The 26,697-nt window shown below is 41.5% G+C and overlaps 1 long non-coding RNA gene across 1 annotated transcript; it reads left to right on the forward strand.

Annotated features, from left to right (window-relative positions):
- Nucleotides 1-21,401: 21,401 nt before the first annotated feature.
- LOC123051431 (uncharacterized) lies at nt 21,402-24,927 on the forward strand. Its single transcript, XR_006424130.1, has 5 exons — nt 21,402-21,893; nt 21,989-22,377; nt 22,979-23,106; nt 23,903-24,097; nt 24,581-24,927. It is a non-coding gene; the product is annotated as an uncharacterized lncRNA (long non-coding RNA).
- The last annotated feature ends 1,770 nt before the right edge of the window (nt 24,928-26,697 follow it).

A 26,697-nucleotide genomic window follows, 5' to 3' on the forward strand; every position in this document is an offset into this window, starting at 1 on the left:
AATTGCCATTAGAACTGTTTTGGAGTCGGTTTACTTACCGTACCACATACCTATTCCTTTTCGGAGTCTGAAACGTTCTGGAAAGTGTCCCTTATGTATTCCTCCGGGGTTACGGTTTCAATAATATTAGTTTCAACATTTATAGGATTACCTGAGATATAATGTTTGATTCTTTGACCGTTCACCACCCTCGGACTTGTGCCTTCGAAGTTGTTGATTTTTATGGCACCGGAACGATAGACCTCCTCGATAACGTAAGGACCTTCCCATTTAGAGAGAAGTTTTCCTGCAAAAAATCTTAAACGAGAGTTGAATAGCAACACATAATCACCTACGTTAAACTCACGCTTTTGTATCCTTTTGTCATGCCATCTTTTAACTTTTTCTTTAAACAGCTTGGCATTCTCATAGGCTTGGGTTCTCCATTCATCAAGTGAGCTAATGTCAAATAACCTCTTCTCACCGGCAAGTTTGAAATCATAGTTGAGCTCTTTAATAGCCCAATATGCCTTATGTTCAAGTTCGAGAGGTAAGTGACATGCTTTTCCATAAAACCACCTTATACGGAGACATACCCATAGGATTTTTATATGCAGTTCTATAGGCCCATAATGCATCATCAAGTTTCTTGGACCAATTCTTTCTAGATCTATTAACAGTCTTTTGCAAAATTAATTTGAGCTCTCTATTACTCAATTCTACTTGACCACTAGACTGTGGGTGATAAGGAGATGCAATTCTATGATTAACATCATACTTAGCAAGCATTTTACGAAAAGCACCATGAATAAAATGTGAACCACCATCAGTCATGAGATATCTAGGGACTCCAAACCTCGGAAAAATAACTTCTTTAAGCATCTTAATAGAGGTGTTATGATCAGCACTACTAGTTGGAATAGCTTCTACCCACTTAGTAACGTAATCAACAGCAACTAAAATATGTGTATATCCATTAGAGGCAGGAAAAGGTCCCATATAATCAAAGCCCCAAACATCAAATGGTTCAATAACAAGAGAATAATTCATAGGCATTTCTTGACGTCTACTAATATTACCAATTCTTTGACATTCATCACAAGACAAGACAAACTTACGGGCATCTTTGAAGAGAGTAGGCCAATAAAAACCGGATTGCAATACCTTATGTGCAGTTCTATCTCCAGCGTGGTGTCCTCCATATGGTTCGGAGTGACACTTGCGTAGGATCTGTTCCTGTTCATGCTCAGGTACACAACGTCTAATAACACCATCTACTCCTTCTTTATAAAGGTGTGGGTCATCCCAGAAGTAATGTCTTAAATCATAAAAGAACTTTTTCTTTTGCTGGTATGTGAAACTAGGTGGTATAAATTTAGCAACAATGTAATTAGCATAATCAGCATACCATGGAGCAGTACGAGAAGCATTAATGACCGCTAATTGTTCATCAGGAAAGCTATCATCAATAGGTAGTGGGTCATCAAGAACATTCTCTAACCTAGACAAGTTGTCTGCAACGGGGTTCTCAGCTCCCTTTCTATCAATAATATGCAAATCAAATTCTTGGAGCAAGAGAACCCATCTAATAAGTCTAGGTTTAGCATCTTTCTTTTCCATAAGATATTTAATAGCAGCATGATTAGTGTGAATAGTTACTTTAGAATCAACAATATAAGGTCTGAACTTATCACAAGCAAATACAACTGCTAAGAATTCTTTTTCAGTAGTAGCATAATTTCTCTGGGCAGTGTCAAGAGTTTTACTAGCATATTGAATAACATTTAGTTTCTTATCAACTCTTTGCCCTAGAACAGCACCTACAGCATAATCACTAGCATCACACATAATTTCAAAGGGTAAATTCCAATCAGGTGGCTGAACAATAGGTGCAGTGATCAAAGCTTTCTTAAGTATTTCAAATGCTTCTACACAATCATCATCAAAGACAAAAGGAATATCTTTTTGCAATAGATTAGTCAGAGGCCTAGAGATTTTAGAAAAGTCCTTAATGAACCTCCTATAAAAACCGGCATGACCAAGGAAACTTCTTATACCTTTAATGTCCTTGGGACATGGCATCTTTTCAATAGCATCAACTTTAGCTTTATCAACTTCAATACCTCTTTCAGAAATTTTATGCCCCAAGACAATGCCTTCATTAACCATAAAGTGACACTTTTCCCAATTCAAGACGAGACTAGTGTCTTCACATCTCTGCAAAACTCGATCAAGGTTGCTCAAGCAATCATCAAAAGAGGATCCATAAACAGAGAAATCATCCATGAATACCTCACAAATCTTTTCACAAAAGTCAGAGAATATAGCCATCATGCATCTTTGAAAGGTAGCAGGTGCATTACATAAACCAAAAGGCATACGTCTATAAGCAAAAGTACCGAAAGGGCAAGTAAAAGTAGTTTTTGATTGATCGTCCGACACAGGTATTTGAGAGAAACCAGAATAACCATCTAGAAAGCAGATCAATAAAAGGTAAAGGGTAATGATCTTTCTTAGTAGCTTTATTTAATTTACGAAAATCAATTACCATCCTATAACCTGTAATAATTCTTTGCGGAATCAATTCATCTTTATCATTAGGAACAACAGTAATACCTCCCTTCTTAGGGACGCAATGGACAGGACTTACCCAATCACTATCAGCAACGGGATAAATTATACCTGCCTCAAGGAGCTTTAGTATCTCCTTTCTTACCACTTCTTTCATCTTAGGATTTAACCGTCGTTGATGATCTCTAACTGGTTTGGAGCCTTCGTCCAATTTAATTTTGTGTTGGCATAGAGTGGGACTAATGCCCTTAAGATCATCAAGAGTATATCCAATAGCAGCACGGTGCTTCTTCAGAGTTTTCAACAATCTTTCCTCTTCCTGCTCTGAAAGGTTAGCACTAATAATAACAGGATATATCTTCTTTTCGTCAAGATAAGCATATTTAAGATTATCAGGTAAAGGTTTAAGTTCAAACACGGGATCACCCTTGGGTGGAGGAGGATCCCCTAGGATTTCAACAGGCAAGTTGTGTTTCAGAATAGGACCCTGTTGAAACAATACTTCATCTATCTCCCTTCTTTCATTCATAAACATATCATTTTCGTGGTCTAGCAAATATTGTTCTAACGGATCAGTAGGAGGCACGGCAATAGAAGCAAGACCAATAATTTCATCCTTACTAGGCAGTTCTTTATCATGGGGTTGTCTATGAAATTTAGCAAAATTAAACTCATGAGACATATCTCCTAAGCCAATCGTAACAACATCCTTTTTGCAATCTATCCTAGCATTGATAGTATTCAAGAAGGGTCTACCAAATATGATGGGACAAAAGCTATCTTGTGGGGAACCAAGAACAAGAAAATTAGCAGGGTATTTGACTTTCCCACACAAGACTTCAACATCTCTAACAATCCCAACTGGTGAAATAGTATCTCTATTGGCAAGCTTAATTGTAACATCAATATCTTCTAACTCTGCGGGTGCGATATCATGCATAATTTCTTCATATAAGGAATGAGGTATTGCACTAGCACTAGCACCCATATCACATAAGCCATGATAACAATGATCTCCTATTTTAACAGAAATAACAGGCATGCCTACAACAGGTCTATGTATCTTAGCATCGGGTTTAGCAATATTAGCAGCTTCCTCACAGAAGTAAATAACATGCCCATCTATATTATCAGCCAAGAGATCTTTAACCATATCAATACTAGGTTCAACTTTAATTTTCTCAGGAGGTGTATATGTTCTAGTATTACTCTTACGAACCACAGTTGAAGCTTTAGCATGATCCTTTATCCTAACAGGGAAAGGTGGTTTCTCAACATAAGTAGTAGGAACAATAGGATCATTATAAGTGATAGTCTTTTCTTCAACTGTAATAGGTGCAACTACTTTTACTTCAGTGGGAGGATTATACTTAAACCACTTCTTCTTAGGGAGATCAACGTGAGTAGCAAAAGATTCACAGAAAGAAGCTACTATCTCAGAGTCAAGTCCATATTTAGCGCTAAATCCACGAAAAGCATCGGTATCCATAAAAGATTTAACACAATCAAACTTAGGTGTCATACCTGACTCCTTACCATCGTCGGAACCCCAATCTTCAGAGTTGCGTTTAATTCTTTCCAATAAGTCCCACTTGAATTCAATAGTCTTCAGCATATAAGAACCAGCACAGGAAGTATCGAGCATGGTGCGATCATTGAGAGAAAGCCGAGCATAAATTTTTTGAATAATCATATCTCTTGAGAGCTCATGATTGGGGCATGAATATAACATTGACTTAAGCCTCCCCCAAGCTTGAGCGATGCTTTCTCCTTCGCGAGGCCAAAAATTATATATATAATTACGATCACGATGAACAAGATGCATAGGATAGAACTTCTGGTGAAATTCCAATTTCAATCGTTTATAGTTCCAAGATCCCGTATCATCACATAGCCTATACCATGTCAATGCATCTCCCTTCAAAGATAAAGGGAAGACCTTCCTCTTAACAACATCATCGGGTATACCTGCAAGCTTAAATAATCCACAAACTTCATCCACATAGATAAGGTGTAAATCGGGATGCAATGTTCCATCTCCTGCAAAGGGATTAGCTAGCAGTTTCTCTATCATACCCGAATGAATCTCAAAGTAAACATTTTCAATAGGTTTAGTAGGTTGAGGAGCAACTCTTTGCTCTACTGGTCGGGGCGAAGATTCCCCAAACAAGCCCCTCAAAGGATTAGTTTCCGTAGTAACAAGTGACAGAAAATTTCAGCACACTATATAGATGTTTCCTTACCAAGTTCCACTCACCAAAGGCGCTTCACTCCCCGGCAACGGCGCCAAAAAAAAGTCTTGATGACCCACAAGTATAGGGCTCTATCGTAGTCCTTTCGATAAGTAAGAGTGTCGAACCCAACGAGGAGCAGAAGGAAATGACAAGCGGTTTTCAGTAAGGTATTCTCTGCAAGCACTGAAATTATCGGTAACAGATAGTTTTGTGATAAGGTAATTTGTAACGGGTAACAAGTAACAAAAGTAAATAAGGTGCGGCAAGATGGCCCAATCCTTTTTGTAGCAAAGGACAAGCCTGGACAATTTCTTATATGAAGGAAAACGCTCCCGAGGACATATGGGAATTATCGTCAAGCTAGTTTTCATCACGCTCATACGACTCGCGTTCGGTACTTTGATAATTTGATATGTGGGTGGACCGGTGCTTGGGCGCTGTCCTTACTTGGACAAGCATCCCACTTATGATTAACCCCTATTGCAAGCATCCGCAACTACAAAAGAAGTATTAAGGTAACCTAACCATAGCATGAAACTAGTGGATCCAAATCAGCCCCTTATGAAGCAACGCATAAACTAGGGTTTAAGCTTCTGTCACTCTAGCAACCCATCATTTACTTATTACTTCCCAATGCCTTCCTCTAGGCCCAAATAATGGTAAAGTGTCATGTAGTCGACATTCACATAACACCACTAGAGGAGAGACAACATACATCTCATCAAAATATCGAATGAATACCAAATTCACATGACTACTAATAGCAAGACTTCACCCATGTCCTCAGGAACAAACGTAACTACTCACAAAGCATATTCATGTTCATGATCAGAGGAGTATTAATATGCATTAAGGATCTGAACATATGATCTTCCACCAAATAAACCAATTAGCATCAACTACAAGGAGTAATCAACACTACTAGCAACCCACAGGTACCAATTTGTGGTTTTGATACAAGATTGGATACAAGAGATGAACTAGGGTTTTGAGAGGAGATGGTGCTGGTGAAGATGTTGATGGAGATTGACCCCCTCCCGATGAGAGGATCGTTGGTGATGACGATGGTGATGATTTCCCCCTCCCGGAGGAAAGTTTCCCCGGCAGAACAGCTCCGCCGGAGCCCTAGATTGGTTCGGCCAAGGTTCCGCCTCGTGGCGGCGGAGTTTCGTCCCGTCAGCTTTCTTATGATTTTTTCCAGGGTAAGAGACTTCATATAGGAGAAGATGGGCACCGGAGGGCCACCAGGGGGCCCACGAGACAGGGGGCGCGCCTAGTAGGGGTGGGCGCGCCCCCCACCCTTGTGGCCAGGGTGTGGGCCCCCTTTGGTACTTTCTTTGCTCAATAATTCTTATTAATTCAAAAAATGACCTTCGTGGAGTTTCAGGACTTTTGGAGCTGTGCAGAATAGGTTTCCAATATTTGCTTCTTTTCCAGCCCAGAATTCCAGCTGCGGCATTCTTCCTCTTCATGATAAACCTTGTAAAATAAGAGAGAATAGCCATAAGTATTGTGACATAACGTGTAATAACAGCCCATAATGCAATAAATATCAATATAAAAGCATGATGCAAAATGGACGTATCACTTTTCCATAAACCATTTTATATGGAGACATACCCATAGGATTTTTGTATGCAATTCTATAAGCCCATAATGCATCATCAAGTTTCTTGGACCAATACTTTCTAGATCTGTTAACAGTCTTTTGCAAATAATTTGAGCTCTCTGATACTCAGTTCTACTTGACCACTAGACTATGGGTGGTATGGGGATGCAATTCTATGGTTAACATCATACTTAGCAAGCATTTTACGAAAAGCACCATGAATAAAATGTGAACCACCATCAGTCATTAAGTATCTAGGGACTCCAAACCTCGGAAAAATAACTTCTTTAAGCATTTTAATAGAAGTGTTATGATCGGCACTACTAGTTGGAATAGCTTCTACCCACTTAGTAACGTAATCAACAACAACTAAAATATGTGTATATCCATTTGAGGAAGGAAACGGTCCTATATAATCAAAGCCCCAAACATCAAATGGTTCAATAACAAGTGAATAATTCATAGGCATTTCTTGACGTCTACTAATATTACCAATTCTTTGACATTCATCACAAGACAAGATAAACTTACGGGCATCCTTGAAGAGAGTAGGCCAATAAAAACCGGATTGCAATACCTTATGTGCAGTTCTGTCTCCAGCGTGGTGTCCTCCATAAGCCTCGGAGTGACACTTGCGTAGGATCTGTTCCTGTTCATGCTCAGGTACACAACGTCTAATAACACCATCTACTCCTTCTTTATAAAGGTGTGGGTCATCCTAGAAGTAATGTCTTAAATCATAGAAAAACTTTTTCTTTTGCTGGTACGTGAAACTAGGTGGTATAAATTTAGCAACAATGTAATTAGCATAATCATCATACCATGGAGCAGTACGAGAAGCATTTATGACAGCAATTTGTTCATCAGGAAAGCTATCATCAATAGGTAGTGGGTCATCAAGAACATTTTATAACCTAGACAAGTTGTCTGCAACGGGGTTCTCAACTCCCTTTCTATCAATAATATGCAAATCAAATACTTGTAGTAGGAGAACCCATCTAATTAGTCTAGGTTTAGCATCTTTCTTTTCCATAAGATATTTAATAGCAGTGTGATCAGTGTGAATAGTTACTTTGGAATCAACAATATAAGGTCTAAACTTATCACAAGCAAATACAACTGCTAAAAATTATTTTTCAGTAGTAGCATAGTTTCTCTGGGCACTGTCTAGAGTTTTACTAGCATATTGAATAACATTTAATTTCTTATCAACTCTTTGCCCTAGAACAGCACCTACATCATAATCACTAGCATCACACATAATTTCAAAGGGTGAATTCCAATCAGGTGGCTGAACAATAGGTGCAGAAATCAAAGCTTTCTTAAGTATTTCAAATGCTTCTACACAACCATCATCAAAGACAAAAGGTATATCTTTTTGTAATAGATTAGTCAGAGGCCGAGAAATTTTTGAGAAGTCCTTAATGAACCTCTTATAAAAACCGGCATGACCAAGGAAACTTCTTATACCTTTGATGTCCTTAGGACACGGCATATTTTCAATAGCATCAACTTTAGATTTATCAACTTCAATACCTTTTTCGGAAATTTATGCCCCAAGACAATACCTTCATTAACCATAAAGTGGCACTTCTCCCAATTCAAGACAAGATTGGTTTATTCACATCTCTGCAAAACTCGATCAAGGTTGCTCAAGCAATCATCAAAGGAGGATCCATAAACGGAGAAATCATCCATGAAAACCTCACAAATATTTTCACAAAAATCAGAGAATATAGCCATCATGCATCTTTGAAAGGTAGTAGGTGCATTACATAAACCAAAAGGCATACGTCTATAAGCAAAAGTACCGAAAGAGCAAGTAAAAGTGGTCTTTTCTTGATCCTCCGCTGACACAGGTATTTGAGAGAAACCAGAGTAACCATCTAGAAAGCAAAAATGGGTATGTTTGGATAATCTTTCTAGCATTTGATCAATAAAAGGCAAAGGGTAATGATCTTTTTTAGTAGCTTTATTTAGTTTGCGGAAATCAATTACCATCCTATAACCTGTAATAATTCTTTGCGGGATCAATTCATCTTTATCATTAGGAACGACAGTAATACCTCCCTTCTTAGGGACACAATGGACAGGACTTACCCACTAACTATCAGCAACGGGATAGATTATACCTGCATCAAGGAGCTTTAATATTTCCTTTCTTACCACTTCTTTCATCTTAGGATTTAGCCGTCGTTGGTGATCAATAACTGGTTTGGCGTCTTTCTCCAAATTTATTTTGTGTTGACATAGAGTGGGACTAATGCCCTTAAGATCATCAAGAGTATATCCAATAGCAGCATGGTGCTTCTTCAGAGTTTTCCATAATTTCTCTTCCTCCTTCTCTGAAAGGTTAGCACTAATAATAACAGGGTATATCTTCTTTTCATCAAGATAAGCATATTTGAGAGTATCAGGTAATGGTTTAAGCTCAAACACGGGATCACCCTTGGGTGGAGGAGGATCCCCTAGGATTTCAACAGGCAAGTTGTGTTTCAGAATAGGTCCCTGTTTAAAGAATACTTCATCTATTTCCCTCCTTTCATTCATAAACATATCGTTTTCATGGTCAAGCAAATATTGTTCTAAAGGATCATTAGGAGGCATGACAATAGAAGCAAGACCGATAATTTCATCTTTACTAGGCAACTCCTCGTCACGGGGTTGTCTACGAAATTTAGCAAAGTTAAACTCATGAGGCATATCACCCAGACCAATAGTAACAATATCATTTTCGCAGTCTATCCTAGCATTAATAGTGTTCAAGAAGGGTCTACCAAATATAATGGGACAAAAGCTATCTTGTGGGGAACCAAGAACAAGAAAATCAGCAGGATATTTAACCTTCCCACACAAGACTTCAACATCTCTAACAATCCCAATCGTTGATATAGTATCTCTAGTTGATATAGTATCTCTATTGGCAAGCTTAATTGTAACATCAATACCTTCTAACTCAGAGGGTGCAATATCATGCATAATTTCTTCATATAAAGAATGAGGTATTGCACTAGCACTAGCACCCATATCACATAAGCCATGATAACAGTGATCTCCTATTTTAACAAAAATAACAGGCATGCCTACAACAGGTCTATGCTTATCTTTAGCACCAGGTTTAGCAATTCTAGCAGCTTCATCACAGAGGTAAATAACATGCCCATCAATATTATCAGCCAAGAGATCTTTAACCATAGCAATATTAGGTTAAACTTTAATTTGCTCAGGGGGTTTAGGTGTCCTAATATTACTTTTGTTGACAACAGTTGAAGCTTTAGCATGATCCTTTATTCTAACAGGGAAAGGTGGTTTCTCAACATAAGTAGTGGGAACAATAGGATCATTATAAGTGATAGTCTTTTATTCAACTTTAATAGGTTCAACTACTTTTAGTTCTATGGGAGGATGATATTTAAACCACTTCTCCTTAGGGAGATCAACATGAGTAGCAAATGATTCACAGAAAGAAGCTACTATCTCAGAGTCAAGTCCATATTTAGCGCTAAATTCACGAAAAACATCGGTATCCATAAAAGATTTAACACAATCAAACTTAGGTGTCATACCTGACTCCTTACCTTCGTCGAGATCCCAATCTTCAGAGTTGCGTTTAATTCTTTCGAATAAATCCAATTTGAATTCAATAGTCTTCATCATAAAAGAACCAGTACAAGAAGTATCGAGCATGGAGCGATTATTGAGAGAAAGCCGAGCATAAAATTTTTGAATAATCATTTCTCTTGAGAGCTCATGATTGGCGCATGAATATAACATTGACTTAAGCCTCCCCAAGCTTGAGCGATGCTTTCTCCTTCGCGAGGCCAAAAATTATATATATAATTACGATCACGATGAACAAGATGCATAGGATAAAACTTCTGATGAAATTCCAATTTCAATCGTTTGTAGTTCCATGATCCCATATCATCACATAGCCTATACCATGTCAATGCCTCTCCCTTCAAAGATAAAGGGAAGACCTTCTTCTTGATAACATCATCGGGCATACCTGCAAGCTTAAATAATCCACAAACTTCATCCACATAGATTAGGTGTAAATCGGGATGCAATGTTCCATCACCTGTGAAAGGATTAGCCAGCAGTTTCTCTATCATACCCGAAGGAATTTCAAAGTAAACATTTTCAGTAGGTTCAGTAGGTTGAGGAGCAACTATATGCTCTACTGGTCGGGGTGAAGATACCCCGAACAAGCCCCTCAAAGGATTACTTTCCATAGTAACAAGTGATAGTAAATTTCAGCACACTATATAAATTTTTCCTTACCAATTTCCAATTACCAAAGGCGCTTCACTCCCCGGCAACGGCGCCAGAAAAGAGTCTTGATGACCCACAAGTATAGGGTATCTATCGTAGTCCTTTCAATAAGTAAGAGTGTCGAACCCAACGAGGAGCAGAAGGAAATGACAAGCGGTTTTCAGTAAGGTATTCTCTGCAAGCACTGAAATTATCGGTAACGGATAGTTTTGTGATAAGGTAATTTGTAACGGGTAACAAGTAACAAAAGTAATTAAGGTGCGGCAAGATGGCCCAATCCTTTTTGTAGCAAAGGACAAGCCCGGACAATTTCTTATATGAAGGAAAACGCTCCCGAGGACATATGGGAATTATCGTCAAGCTAGTTTTCATCATGCTCATATGACTCGCGTTCGGTACTTTGATAATTTGATATGTGGGTGGACCGGTGCTTGGGCGCTGTCCTTACTTGGACAAGCGTCCCACTTATTATTAACTCCTATTGCAAGCATCCGCAACTACAAAAGAAGTATTAAGGTAAACCTAACCATAGCATGAAACATATGGATCCAAATCAGCCCCTTACGAAGCAACGCATAAACTAGGGTTTAAGTTTCTGTCACTCTAGCAACCCATCATCTACTTATTACTTCCCAATGCCTTCCTCTAGGCCCAAACAATGGTGAAGTGTCATGTAGTCGACGTTCACATAACATCACTACAGGAGAGACAACATACATCTCATCAAAATATCGAACGAATACCAAATTCACATGACTACTAATAGAAAGACTTCTCCCATGTCCTCAGGAACAACGTAACTACTCACAAATCATATTCATGTTCATAATCAGAGGGGTATTAATATGCTTTAAGGATCTGAACATATAATCTTCCACCAAATAAACCAACTAGCATCAACTACAAGGAGTAATCAACACTACTAGCAACCCACATGTACCAATCTGAGGTTTTGATACAAAGATTGGATACAAGAGATGAACTAGGGTTTGAGAGGAGATGGTGCTGGTGAAGATGTTGATGGAGATTGAACCCCTCCCGATGAGAGGATCGATGGCGGTGACGATGATGATGATTTCCCCCTCCCGGAGGGAAGTGTCCCCGGCAGAACAGATCTGCCAGAGCCCTAGATTTGTTCCGCCAATGTTCCGCCTCGTGGCGGCGGAGTTTCTTCCCGAAAGCTTGCTTATGATTTTTTTTTCCAGGGTAAAAGACTTCATATAGCAGAAGATGGACACTGGAGGCCTGCCAGGGGGCCCACGAGGCTGGGGGCGCGCCCAGGGGGGTAGGGCACGCCCCCCACCCTCGTGGCCAGAGTGTGGGCCCCCTCTGGTATTTTCTTCGCTCAGTATTTTTTATAAATTCCAAAACTGACTTCCGTGGAGTTTCAGGATATTTGGAGTTGCGCGGAATAGGTCTCTAATATTTGCTCCTTTTCCAGCCCAGAATTCCAGCTGCCGGCATTCTCCCTCTTCATGTAAACCTTTTAAAATAAGAGAGAAAAGGCATAAGTAATGTGACATAATGTGTAATAACATCCCATAATGCAATAAATATAGATATCAAAGCATGATGCAAAATGGACGTATCAACCCCCACCGTCTCCCACGCCAAATTTCAACGGAATCGGAGTACGAACGGAAGTTGCGTCACGTCGGGAGACCTTTTGTGGGTATTTTCACGGAGATAATCGTAGTAAATGCATCGAGTGTCCAAACGCAACGAAATTTTGCAGGCGTGCTTGTGTGCCACACTGTAGCGTGTGAAAAAATGGCGACGTTTCATGGCTTTGCGAAAGGGAGCACCTAGTGGATGCCCGCCCCCCCCCCCAAACCGATACCTGAGGTTTGTACTGCGACTACATGTCAACATGGACGAAACGCACCCAACTTTTGCGTGCGCGTGTGAGTGACCCCCACCGTCTCCCACGCCAAATTTCAACGGAATCGGAGTACGAACGGAAGTTGCGTCACGTCGGGAGACCTTTTGTGGGTATTTTCACGGAGATAATCGTAGTAAATGCATCGAGTGTCCAAACGCAACGAAATTTTGCAGGCGTGCTTGTGTGCCACACTGTAGCGTGTGAAAAAATGGCGACGTTTCATGGCTTTGCGAAAGGGAGCACCTAGTGGATGCCCGCCCCCCCCCCCCAAACCGATACCTGAGGTTTGTACTGCGACTACATGTCAACATGGACGAAACGCACCCAACTTTTGCGTGCGCGTGTGAGTGACCCCCACCGTCTCCCACGCCAAATTTCAACGGAATCGGAGTACGAACGGAAGTTGCGTCACGTCGGGAGACCTTTTCTGGGTATTTTCACAGAGAAAATCGTAGTAAATGCATCGAGTGTCGAAACGCAGCGAAATTTTGCAGGCATGCTTGTGTGCCACACTGTAGCGTGTGAAAAAAAATGGCGATGTTTCATGGCTTTGCGAAAGGGAACACCTAGTGGATGCCCGTCCCCCCAAACCGATACCTGAGGTTTGTACTGCGACTACATGTCAACATGGACGAAACGCACCCAACTTTTGCGTGCGCGTGTGAGTGACCCCCACCGTCTCCCACGCCAAATTTCAACGGAATCGGAGTACGAACGGAAGTTGCGTCACGTCGGGAGACCTTTTCTGGGTATTTTCACGGAGAAAATCATAGTAAATGCATCGAGTGTCAAAACGAACCAAAATTTTGCAGGCGTGCTTGTGTGCCACACTGTAGCGTGTGGAAAAAATGTGACGTTTCATGGAAACATAAAAAATAAATAAATAACAAAAATATAAAAAATCCCGTAATGTGGACGGATTTACTTAAGAAGATTAATGTAAATAATTGCTGTGACGCTCCATGATTTTGGAGTGCCAGAGCATAATATACAATAACCTACTTAAGTAAGACCGCCACAATCAGGGACTTAACATTGCAGGCAGAGGACGGTATTTAAACAAGTGAATAAGCATGACGAGAAGCAATGTGGGACTAAAGATTAGCACATTGGGCGGTGGCCGCCGTCGCACGAATAGGTTTGGCTGTATCGGGCCTGGCCCAGTCGGCGCTGGAAAACGTTTTTCCTCTCCATCGCCGTATACCGCCACGCACAGGGAAACCCTACCCAACCCCACCACTCGCCCCCGTACGCCGCCCCGTGCCCCGAAGTCGCCCTACCACGATCGCCCCACGCGCGCAACGCCGTCCCCGTGCGTGCAACGTCGTCCATCGCCGTCGACCGTCAACGGCGCACGTTGCCGCATTGGGTGTTAGGCCGCCCCACGGCCGCCGGTGCATATCGCCGACGCTCGGCTGCCTACTTTCCCTCCGCCACAACCGTTGTTCGGCGGCTGTCGCCCGGATCAAGGTCACATTTTCCCGCCTCGTACAATTTCTTTTAGTGCTATTGCGTAATTATATTTATTAATAGGAAAAAAATTGACATGCAGTATGGACATCGATGGTGTGATTCCATGTTCCATAGAGAAGTGGATAAGTCTCGTTGAGAAATTAACAACCGCTCATCGATTTAGGTTCTACGAAACAAATTTACAAGAGATGTTGATCATTCCGTCAGTACAAATGAGAGATTTTTTGCTGCATTTTATGATGTTAGGTTAGAACCAAAACAGCAAAAAATTCATGATACAAGAAGATAGTGGCAGTAAAGGCCTTATTTCACTTAGACCGGACGACGTGTTTTCAATATTTGGGTTTAAGAATGAAGGTGAGGATGTTTTTGGCATTCTTGCGACGGAAGGAAAAGAGTTAATAAAGAAAATTCCTATTCAGTACGTTCACAAAAAAATGGTCAGATAATGATAGATGACTTGATTCAAAAAATTGTGAGGAATAAATCTGCCGACGATGAGTTTCTTCGGATGGTTGTTCTTGTTTTGTTGGGGACTATTATTGCACCGATGTCGGCTGTCTCCATACCAAAGCAGTACTACGCGTTGGTGCATGACGTGAAGCGGATAAGCACCTTGAATTTTAACGTGTTCACTTTGCGAACTTGTTTGACGGAGATTGGTAAACTCAAGCAGGACGGCCGTGTGAGGCAATGGCCATGTGGCAACCTAGCCCTACTCCAAGTATGGTATTAATTAATGCTATTTAATGTTCCTTCATGTTATGCGCTCGTAATTTATTTTGTTATTTGTTTTGTAGTACTTATATTGGGAGAAGGTGCAGCCAACTACCGGCCCGAAAAATGACCCGTTGTCGTTGCAAGTTCCCCTAATGAAAAACTGGACTGAATCTAAATTGGAGAAACGAGACAAGTACGACCTGGAAAATGGTCGTGGTCATGGATTGGTAATATTGTAATTTTTATTTAACAATGCGTTGATTATCCATTGAAAATGTTATGTACTCATGTTTTCATTGCATACTCACTTTGCAGATAGATGACTGCATTACGAAAGAGTATAGAATGAAAAAACTTGCAGATGAACAAGCTGAAAGCAGTAAGAAACATAGTAGCTAGCCGAAAGTCATCCGTTACGGGAAAGAGAAAAGTGGATTCTGTGTCCGAGGTCCCTGCTAACCTAAAGCCTTTTATGGACCGGGTTATGAATGATATGAAGGAAATTCGTAAGTAATTGTTTCGTATGCCGGAGTTATGCGCACAGGTAAAAATGTAGCAATTCTGATATGCACTCTATTAAACTCGATAAATTGACAAAAAGATATAACATGTAACTGGGCTTACTTTTGCAGAGATTGTTAGAGAAAATGAATAAAACAGGTGTGCGGTACAAACCAGGCACAATGGCAGAGGAGGAAGAAAATCTGTTTGGATAGAATAGTGAGTCCAGGTATGAAAACAAGTATCCTAAAAAAGAATTTCAGTATGATGACATACACACACCTAGTGGCCAAAATGGCAGTGGGCATTATGATTTGGATTCTGAAGGAGGGGATTCGTTCAAACTCAGTACTGGTCACTTGAGTAGCTATAAAGGTGAGAAGGATGATCCTATAGATGTCCCAGAGCAGTCGGAAAAAAAAAGCATCATCTCTAAAAACCGATGAAATAGAAGCAACAAGATGGCAAGTGCAACAAAATGAGCAAGAAGTGTCACAGGGTGTGTCAGATGGTAATAGCGAGATAGAAGAGAAGAAGGAGGTGATTCCTGGGAAGCGAAAGCGTGGTGCGTCAAAGTACCAGAAATCTCCTTATGTTAAAAAGACTCCGAAAAAACGTGCGAAACGTTCCGCGAAAGCGAGTAAGTTAAACATGGTATGATTTTTTTTTGATAATTATATATTACAAATTTGTACTATAACTTTATTGACTTGTGTTGTAGAACTGTTTAATGAAACAACCCCTCAGTTTGATCATTCTGTGGATGATATGGTGCGTGCCGCTGTGCAGTACGTGAAAGCGTACGAGCACTCACCAAAACATAAGAACCATGAAATATTCAACAACGGTAAAGATGAAGGACTTTCTGCGGCAAGAGTTTGCCAGATACTTAACCATGCATGGATATCCGGTGATGTATGTACTTTTTTTGTCATGCTTATTTCATGTGTTAAGTATATTGCATCCATGTTAAATTTAGTCATCTATTTCAGGTAATTGACGCTTATGCGACGTACATATCGGATTCAAGTATCATCAAGGACAGGTATCTTGTACCCACACATAGGTCTTACTGGTTATTGAACACTCGCCCAAAGTTAGTAAGACGAGGGAAGTTGGTAGACGATCCAGAAGGTTTAGCACATGCAAATGAACCTCTCAACAGATGCATGACAGAATATTTTGCAAAACCGAAGGTACCATTTTTATTGCAGAATTGTATTTTCATTACTATTATATGTGAAAGGCGAGCTTAGTAACAATATTTAAGTTGTGAAATAGGCTTATTTTGCTTTAAATAAGGATAAGAAACCATTGGATTACCTGTGTTATGCGCACTCGAAAGAAAGAGTTCCAAATTTTTGATTCTTTGAGGGGGGAAGAAAATATCTCTAAAGATACCAGGAAATTCGTTGAAAATTTTGTAAGTTTCGTATTCATGTGTGTACAATTAACCATATAATTTGTTTACCATATGTAGTCAACGTGTTTGTATTTTTTTATCAGAGAGAGCAACTTGCAGGAGATATCCAAGATGCAAATGATAGTGCAATTATGTCGTTTCTGGATGTGTCCGCATGGCCTATAGTCCCGTACGACATGCCTCAACAAAAAGATGGGTGAGTTACATGTTGCACGTGCTTTCGAAATACATTAATTGATTCAGTGCTATCTTACTTAACGTGCTTTGAAAATTGCACTTATGATTTTCAAACACAGGAACTCATGTGGGTTGTTCCTCCTTCGCTATTTTCAATACTGGGACGGAGAAAATTTTATAACTGCTATTTCTCAGGTGGGTACATTTTTAGTATGAAAAATTAGTACATCATATTATATATAAGTGATGAAATTAAAATTATTTTTATTCTTTTTCAGGAATCTATTGATAGTTCGAGAGAAAGAATGATAGCTGGAATTATTTTGTCCCCAGAAAATAAGCTTACGGAAGTGAAGAACAAAGTAATTCGACTTGCGAAGAGGAAACAAAAATAAAAATCTCATACGAGAATTCTACATGGTTTTCGAAACATTATGTGTTCATTAGTGAGGATTGTGTGTGGATGCTTTATTTTTTTATGTGAGTTCCAAATTTTTTTCACATGTCCAGATTATGTAGCCTGAAAATTTTATTTAAAGTACATTGTAATCATTTGATATTTTAAAATTTAATTTATATTTTGTGTTGAATGAGTGTTCGCACGAATGTACGATGTTGGGGCTTTAAAATACCCAGTTGATATATGATGATGACGTATCAGAGGCGAGCGTCGCCCGCGCCGCGCCGTGCCTCACGTGCTCGCCTCGTGCGGCTCAGACGGCACCACGTGGTCGGCGCGAGATGGCACATGTGGGCCGCGTCATTTGCCAGTCAGCCCGCGCCGCGCGTCGCTCCATGGTTGGCCTGTGCCGCCCCCGAGGTTGATTCCCCGTCGGCCCACTAGCGCCCCTCTGCGCCCGAGGGCGGCGTCTGCCTCGGGATCGTCATATGCGGCAGCACCAGAATCGTCCTCGTACGTAGCGCCCCTTTGCGCCCGCTGGCGCCACTTGCGGTTGTTAACGTTTTTATTTTAAATTAAAGCAACCGGCGGCTGTACGACGCCTTCGATCGCCCAACATGCATGTTTTATACACAAAATCATATATTTCTATGAAAATAATGTATACATCATATATCGTATTAAAAACAATGCCTATAGCGCCAAGAAATATATATTATAACGTAAAATGTGTATGTCGCATATCATATTAAGAACAACGAGTATAGTGCCAACAAATATGACATAAGTAAACACCAATTACAAGTCTCCCGTATCGATGTACCGAAACAAATATATAACTTTAATACAACCAAATAAATCGTCAACTCTATCAGAAGGTGTTCCTCTTATTCAAACAACCCTTGCTATGATCATCATGCCATGTTCCAGCATAGAAAGATCATAATATACGTCAAAATTTTGTAAAGAATAAACTAAACAAGAAAAGAACGTTAATAAAAAGGTGTGCACATACTTAGGATTCTGAGGACAATTGTTTTTGAAATGACCTTTTATTCTGCATAAACCGCATAGGCGTACAGGAGGTTTCTCATCGAAACCTTTAGGTCTACTGTTTGTAGTCACGCCAGGTTCCTTACCACGGCCTTTGTTATTCTGCCCTTTCAGTGCTCCTTTTGTATTGACTTTCTCTGGATCACCAACAAAAACATGATCTTGGTCCGGCACAAAAGCATCGTCATGTGCAACCCTATGTTGTCTCACATAATCTTCCTCCTCAACGTCCTTGTTTGCTACCACATCCTCCAGAGCAGCCTTCAGTTTGTCAAATAGGAATGGTCTATGACATGCCGCATGATTTGCTTCCGCAGACAAAATAGTCAACTCACTGTACTTAGTTCTCTCCTCAGTACCCGCCCATCCCCATGCGAAGAGATCGCTAGTGCGTTTCATGAGCAGTCCACCTCTAGCATTCTTGGTGAATCTTCGCAGCACTAAGCACTTAGGTAAGTCCTTCACGTTCAACCTGGCCAAAACATAAAGAACATGCTTGCATGGAAGACCTTTACGTTTCATACTATCACAACTGCACTTCACTGTTTCTTCTGAATTACTAGGTGCATAGTCCACTTTGAATCTCAGTTGCCTGTTATTTTTCCATGCCACTATGAATCTCCTACTGACGGCTCCACTGAGTCTATCTATGATCTCAAGATCCGTTGCCTTCTTCATTTCTTTCTGAAAGAGGTAAAAGTTCACCGCAGTGAAGTCACGAGCAGCGGCTTTTTCAATGCATTTGAAGTCGTCGAGTACTGGTACAGGGAGTGTATGTGTGGACATGCAGTCGTCGTATGACTCGTTCTCACGGAGCCGAACAATGCAGTTCTTATAATGCACAACCATATCAACAATTGTCATGCCAGAGTCAAGATGCATATGAAGGCAAGAGTTCAGACTCTCGCTCCTCTGGTTACTCCGCATACCAAGGAAGAACCCACCGGTGAGATATGACGCAGCCCAAAGCCTTTTCTTCCTGTACATCCTACGCAACCATGTTTCAGTTTTCTCCGACTCCCATTTAGCTCTAAAAGCTGCCCATCTTGCCTCAAACTCATCATGTGTAGTAGCATAGTAAATAAGAGACCTGAACTCCTTAAGGGACTAGTGGTGGAGGTGTTTCTGCACGTTTTTCTCTATATGCCACGAACAAAGTCGATGCCACACGTCAGTAAGGACCTTCCTGACGGCCCTTATCATGGCTGCGTCTCCGTCAGTAATTACAGACCTCGGCTTCTTCTGACAATGAGCTCTCAAGAAGGTCTGCAACACCCAAACATATGTAACCTCCGTCTCATCTGACACAACAGCACAACCGAACACAGTGGTGCAACGATGTTTGTTTAGACCAATAAAAGGTATGAATGGCATTCCGTACCTATTCATCTTGTAAGTGCTGTCGAAGACGATTACATCACCAAAGTCAAGGTAATCCCGACGTGACTGAGAATCACACCAGAACATGTTCTTCAGCTTGCCTTCTGCGTCAACAGTGTGCTCAAAGAAAAAGTCTGGATCCCTTGCCTTTCTCGTCATCATGATACCAATCACAGTGTCCGCATCACCCTTTGCTAGCAACTTCATTTTCTCCCTATAACACATGTTATAAAGCTTCCTCCTTCCGAAACCAGCCCGTGCATATGATCCATACCTACTAACGAAGTTGTCATAAATCCAATGTTTTCTGAGCCCAGCACCTACCATTGCTAAGATCTCGACCTTCTGGTATTCCTTTATCTGATTATGAGACCGAAGATATATAACTTCATCCGGTCTAGCAAGAGTGTGACTATGATCATCGCTGAAACTGCTGGCATACCAAATGGAGCGCTCTCTATCAAGCTTCACAGTTAGATGGGCCTCGCAATAGCATCGAGTCTCCGCTCTCAGCCTGCGCTTCTTCCCTTCCATGGTACAAAACTTGGACTGTCGTTTCCTAGCCCTTGAACAAAGAAACCTCCTCAAGCGCCTACGTGTGTCGATACCCTTTGCATATTTCAAGTTGTCCTTCCTAATGCTGAAGCCACGCTTTTTCGCATAGTCGTTATAGAAATCATATGCCTCCTCGTCTGTCCTGAACGTCGTGGACATCACCGTCCAATGTCTGTCCAGTGATTCTTGTTGGTATTCATCGTACCCAGTGTCAAAATTGCACTCATCACCATCGGCATCATCATCGTTTTTTCACGCGCCACCAACCTCTCCCTGAAAAAAATACAAACAACCTTATATGTCAGTAAGTAGTTTTATAAGGACTATCATAGGTATTCAGTTTGCACTACTTACTTTGCTCGAGCTGTCATTATAAGATGCATCGATATCGTTTTCGTCATTGGCATCATCGAAAAAAAATCCACTCATAGTACCCTTCCACTTCCATCTGCGCAAATTTTAAATATGATACGTAAGATTTGATGCATTTTTCATGTCACTTTAAAATAACCTGCATACTTCTAAACCTACATGGCTTCCGCTTTCAGCATATGAATCATCTAGATCCATATCCTCATTGTCATCATCCCCTCCTACCTGTGCAAAGTCAAACATGTTATTGTCATCCCGGGTGCTTGTATTTAATATGCTTGACAACATGCAGACCACTTACATTGCCACTATAAGACTCATCCAAACTCATATAATTTTTGACGTCATGTTCGTCTTCATCCAATGACAATGATCCGTCCTCGCTCACGACATCACAGTAGAGCTTACGTGACACATTTTTGTGGGCAAAGGTCGAGTAATCTTCACAAAATAACTATCACCATAGCTTTTAAGTTTTGTCTTCGGATCATGTGTTGGCAAAGGTACATCACCGTGGACACATTAAGAGTCAGCAATCCCGAAGCATCAATATATCTGTGAGCAATTGCTTAATAACATGTTATGTGTCGGCATATGTGTGGACCTTGACAGTTTTTCTGTCAGTGTAGCTAGGTACTTAGCGACTTAAAATGTGTCGGCTTATGTAGGGTGTATGGGCACAGACTAAGTGTCGATGTAGGTGGACACGTGTCAATGGACTGATGGTTGAAAACTTGTGGCCGCGTGATTTCGGCGCGAGGGGAAATTTTTGGGGTGTTCGTGCAAAATATCCTCCACCACCGTGCAAAATATCCCCAACTCCACGACCCTAACCCGTGCCTGCCGCCGCCGCCCTCGTGCTCGATCCACAGTCCTGCCGCCGGCCTCGCGCACCACCCGTCGTCAAGCCATCATCTCGGAGCTCGCACTCCGCCGCGGCCGAGCTCCACCCCGACATACACCCATCCTTGCACTCCGCTCCCCCTCCCCTCGAGCTCCATCCCGAGATCGAGCGGCCGTCCTCGCGATCCACATCCAGCCGCCGTCCTCGCGATCCACATCCAACCGCCGTCCTCGCCCCTCCCCTGACATCCAGCCGTCGTCCTCGCCAATCCCCGTCCCTGCTACTGCCGGGCTCCATCTCTGGGCTCCCGCAGCTGCCGCACCTGCTTTTGTCGGGACTCCATATCCGAGCTCCCGCTGCTGCCAGATCTGCTGCTACTGGACCTGCTGCTGTCGGGGCTGCATCTTCTGTGCTGCGCCCCTCCCGAAGACAGCCGTGCCCTGAGGTAGGCATCGACTCGTCCTGAGATTTCCTTCTCTGTACTTGATTTTTCATTCAGGATTCACCCCTCCCCTAACTAGGATCAGTTTTTCTACACAGATTGCTCGGTCCCTGATACACTTGATGAAATTGTTCCAACACCAAGGGGAAGAGCTCTTTGTTCCTGCATATTTTCCTATATTCAATGGTTTAGTTGTGAATATATGTTTGGGGAAATCCATATACGTGAATAGCAAGTGACTATATATGTTAAGGGACTTAATTGTTTCATATCGGTCATGTTACTTGTGATGCCAGATTGTGCAGTTTGTTTTGTGTAAAAATACTCCACCCCCATGTCCTCCTTTTAATCACTCCCCTTATACTTTTTCTCTGATCCAGACTTTGTCATTGATAACATTATTTCGCAGTACTTAGGTGAAACTGCAGAACTAAGATGGAAGGAAAGGGACAATATGACCAGACTCAACGAAATACATCCAGATGGTGTAAGTGTCTCGGAAATGGCCTTTTATTAATTGCATTTGTTGCGTGTACTGCAGCTATCATCTGAATATTGTGGACCAGTTTCTTTTCATTAAGTTTATTGTTCACTAGGTATGTGCGTAGTTCTCTTGCACATATTTTGGGATGCATGTGTGTGCATTTCTAATTTTGAGATGGTGATGCCAATATTTGTTTCATAGTGGGCTGACCTGACTAGAATTGTTAGGCCTCATTTTTCACTGGATGCATTTTTAGGCCTCCTTGGAGGAAAAACTGGAAACAAAGCAATACTCAGGCTAGGCAGTATGTGTACCCAGAGCACATTTCAAGTGAAGTCGTTGGTAGTCAAGCTACCAGACAATTCTTGGTCTTGCTACTTTAGCTTGGACCTTTTCCTTTTTCAGTTATATTTGGTATTGCCTTATTGTTCCCAAGGGTCTGTCTCACATTGGAGCTACTGCATCTGTTAGCTTCATGATAGGATCATATCCTATTATTTTTATCTTATCCATTTAAAACAACCTTAATGCCATCTAACCTCTTAGGTAATTGTAATTCTTTCTTTTTGGTTCACCTGAGTACCGTTGTCTTGTTTATTTTCAGGTGTGAAGGAGTTGGGTGCAAGGTTGCTTCACTGGAGTAGCGACATGTTTTCGTATTCAACTCTACACCTAAGCCCCTCTTTTGTGAAGCTCTAATAATGTGATCAAACATCGCTGTCATGCCATGGGGTAAGAAAAATATGTACAAATGATTATTCCAACTGAGTTCAAACCATGTGAGAAGAAAATAAAGTTCGAGATGAATTCAAAGATGGCCATGTTTCTTGATGGGCTTACATTGCTGGCCCAGATTTTACTTCAATAGGTCTTGTGTAAATGCAACTTTTACTGCACTGGTCTTGTGTAAATGAGTTGCTCACTCTTGCTTCCACGCGCATATTCATGCAAAATTTTGTAGTCACAGGTGGTTTAGTTTTCTCTATTAGTGTGCTTTTGTTATCAATTTTCGTGTATCATGACCAGATGGACAAACTACATGTCTGCAAACAAATAATCAAGAAGCTGGAAAAAAACCGACACAACAAAGCGCGCGTTTGCCTAGTCTATATTAATTATGCTAGATATAAGTGCTTCATGCATGGCCATTCTTGTATTATGTTCCATTTTCTAGATTATTTCAGCAATGTTTGAAGTATAGCATTTGCTTTACCTTTTTGGTTCAGTTAGTTCAGTTCAGTACAATGTTAAAAAGAGCAAGCTTTATGATTCCATAACATAGTTGCTCAGTCATTTACTTCTTATGAACATTGCACATTTAATCATGAACTTTTGAACTTGCACAATATATATTGCTCAGTCCTGTACTTTTATGCTTAAATTCAGTGTTCCACCTTGATATGCCTATGCCAATTGCACATAATTAAAGTAAAAAATAGATGCAAATAGTGTAGTTACATACAATTGTCATAATTATAATGCATGATGAGAAACAAATTACTAATTCATTTAGTCTTGACAACAATAGCCGGGAACCATGACCACCAGCATGGGCAATGGGCGGAGAACGGATGGCTACCTCGCTGGGAACCATGGTTGCGCACGTGCAGCAGAAAGTGAATAGTGGATGGAAAGGCCACCTCACTGGGAACCAGGGCCACGACTTGTAGTGGGCAATTGGTGGTGAATGGAAGGCTACCTGGCCGGATACCTCAACTACTAGGTACATTTTTTGTTTCAGTAGTAATTTAGCTCACATGCTATTGCATAAGAACAGTTTCTAAAAATGTCACTTTACAAGGTTGCTGGCCTACGTGTTATCACTAAATTGCGTGTGTATATATGTGTCATGGTTTCCTTTTTTATCCATGGTTATGTAGCTCTTAATCATGAAAATCTAGAGAGGTTGCGAAAGAGGTTGTCTTTCTCTCTTCAGTGAATGCTTACGTAATAGGCTATAAAATAAGCTACTAGGTTGTAGGATCTATTTCAGATGGTCAATGCCTTCATTGTTGATAAAACTGCAAGCACGGGAACATAATTCTATACAGTACCATGTGAGCCAATTATAACTTTTGTAGAAACTATATTGTTAACTATGATATCATGATGATTTATTGATCAAATCTGTGTTAATCCGGATATGAGCTTTGAACAACTTGACCTGATTCCATTTTCTTGACAAAATTTTGTGAAAAAATTTCAGGCACTTAGCCACCTGGTGCACATGGACGTCATGACTTTGCAGCGTTTATGGACCAACCAACTTGTAATCATGGATCTGATGTCTTCTAGACCATTTGGTGCTTCGGGTATTTCGGAGCTTGCACTTTGTGCATGTGGATACAGACTTCTGTGTCCTGGACCATCTAGTTGAAGTCTCTCATACCAGCAAATAGTGCTCAACTTTTTGTGACTCGTGTATTCTGGGTGATTGTTAAGATGGTGAAAACTATGCTGTGTCAAGATTGATGTGTTTGTCAACTTGTGTTCAATGTATATGCATGTTTGTGAACATATTTTCATTGTTGTACAATATGTGTTCATCTTGAACCTGCTTGTGGATGTGAGGATAGTAATTGAATCTGTTTAGAGCTTGTATATATAGATAATAACTGAATCTGTTTATAGGCTTAGAGCTTGTATATATATATGTTGTTTTGGCTGCACATCACTTTACCAACAATTCATCTGTCGGCAAAGGTAATATCTGTCAGTGTAGGTAGGGTGTATGTTGATAGATTATCTGTTGGCATAGATATGATGTCCGTGGCTAATAAAGTGTCGGCATAGGTAGGGTGTATGTGGACAGGTTATCTGTCGACACATGTAGGGTGTATGTTGTCTGATAAAAGTGTCGGCGTAGGTAGGGTGTATGTGGACACACCATTTGTCGGCGTAGGTAGGGTATATGCCGACTGAAAAAGTGTCGGGAAGTAAACAACTGTCGGCAATACCTTTGCCCTACAACTTATGTGTCGGCAAAGGTATCCTATGCCGACACATTGGTGTGTCACGTAAGCTCTACCATGGTGTAGTGGCTACCGCCATCATCACCGCCATATCCTATTTCAGCCTCCATCTATACACGTTCATATATAGTCAAAGATCCATTCAAACATCACGTAACATGTTCGCAATTAAAATCCGTTTTTAAAACGCTATGCCAGCGGCTCGCGTACCTCGTTGCCTTCGTCAGACATGACAATAGTGTTGGGATTCGCCGGAGGCTCGAGGGCGAACAGCAGCTGACGGCGGCGGAGGCGTCTGCCCGACCGAGGCGGTTGTCGGCGTCTAGTCACGCACAATGCGAGGGCGAACAGCACGCCGAGCTGACGACGGCGGCGCCGTCTGCCCCACCTAGGCGGTTGTTGGCGTCCAGTAGCGCACAACGCATAGGTTTTTTTTTCGTCGGCCAGGTATTGCCGGAGATGGCGGCGGCGGCGGCTGAGGCGATGTGAAGATAGGGTTCGCCCTATCGGTTTTTTTTAATCACTCAAACCACACGGGCGTACGCAGCGGGGCGAGCGTGCATGCGGGCGGGTGTACACCGGACGTGGGCGCGGACGGGCGGGCGTACGCGACAGCGCCGTACGGCGACGCGGGCGCGCGTACGGCAGGCGGGTATTTTAATACGCCGTGTAAAATGACCGCCCTACCCCTTATACGTTTTTTTTGGGGGAGGGGGGGGGGGTGTTTGTACGCAAGCGCACCTCAAGGTTGTTTACTTCTTGGATCAGTTTGACTAAATGGTTTGTGCGATGAGCAACACTTAGAGGCAGCTTTAGAGGCAGTGAAATACCCCTCTGTAAAGAAAATATAAAAGCGTTTAGGCAATTAGATTAGTGATCTAAATATTTTTATATTTCTTTATAGAGGGAGTACTATGGATGCCCCCAGACTTCTCCTGGGTTTTTTCTCCTCCGAATGAACAAAATCTGAAAACGAGGAGGAATTCAAACCTCGACGGCAGAGCAAAGCAGTGACTTTGCAGAAGTTTAGAATGGACGGCGACTTTGTTGTGTCCACTGGCAGTGGCAAGTGGCAATAGAAGTAGAGTAGTACTGTAGATGTCAAACCTGACGAAAGAAGAACGGCGGACTGACTAAGAGTAAGACTTTGCCAGTGCACTATGTATCATAATCAGCAACTTGTGGTGACAGACAGACAGAGAGACAGGGTTGCTTGCTATTCGTTTCTTCCCCCCTGCTCACGCTTTCGCTGTGATATTTGGGAGATATTTCATGCAGGAAGTATATATACGTGTGTAAAGAGGCCAACACAAGTCACAGAGATCTATAACTGAGGAGAATGATGTGGCCA

The sequence above is a fragment of the Triticum aestivum genome, chromosome 2D (genome assembly GCF_018294505.1).
Source record: "Triticum aestivum cultivar Chinese Spring chromosome 2D, IWGSC CS RefSeq v2.1, whole genome shotgun sequence".
In the NCBI taxonomy this organism is placed as follows: domain Eukaryota; kingdom Viridiplantae; phylum Streptophyta; class Magnoliopsida; order Poales; family Poaceae; genus Triticum; species Triticum aestivum.